Source organism: Arachis ipaensis, chromosome B02 (assembly GCF_000816755.2).
Source record: "Arachis ipaensis cultivar K30076 chromosome B02, Araip1.1, whole genome shotgun sequence".
In the NCBI taxonomy this organism is placed as follows: Eukaryota; Viridiplantae; Streptophyta; class Magnoliopsida; order Fabales; family Fabaceae; genus Arachis; species Arachis ipaensis.
Window position 1 is genome coordinate 77,553,059 of NC_029786.2, and position 592 is coordinate 77,553,650.

The following is a 592-nucleotide window of genomic DNA, read 5'->3' on the forward strand; positions in this document are numbered from 1 at the left end:
ATTCAGAGGCTGAAAAAGGACTGCAGACGTTGTTGGATTCTGACCTCCCTGCACTCAAAGTGGATTTTCTAGAGCTACAAAAGCCCAATTGGCGCGCTCTTAATTGCGTTGAAAAGTAGACATTCTGGGCTTTTCAGCAATATATAATAGTCCATACTTTGCCTAAGATTTGATGGCCCAAACAGGCAATCCAAGTCAGCTCAAGAATTCTGGTGTTTAACTCCAAAACTGGCACAAAAGTTGGAGTTAAACGCCCAAACTGGCACAAAAGCTGGCGTTTAACTCCAAGAAAAGTCTCTACACATGGAAGCTTCAATGCTCAGCCCAAGCACACACCAAGTGGGCCCGGAAGAAGATTTCTGCATTAATTACTGATTTCTGTAAACCCTAGGCTACTAGTTCTCTATAAATAGGACCTTATACTATTGTATTTTCATCTTTGATAAGTCTTATGCTATCTTAGACACGTTTGAAGGCTGGCCATTCGGCCATGCCTAGACCTTGTTCTTATGTATTCTCAACGGTGGAGTTTCTACACACCATAGATTAAGGTGTGGAGCTCTACTGTTCTTCATGAATTAATACAAAGTAT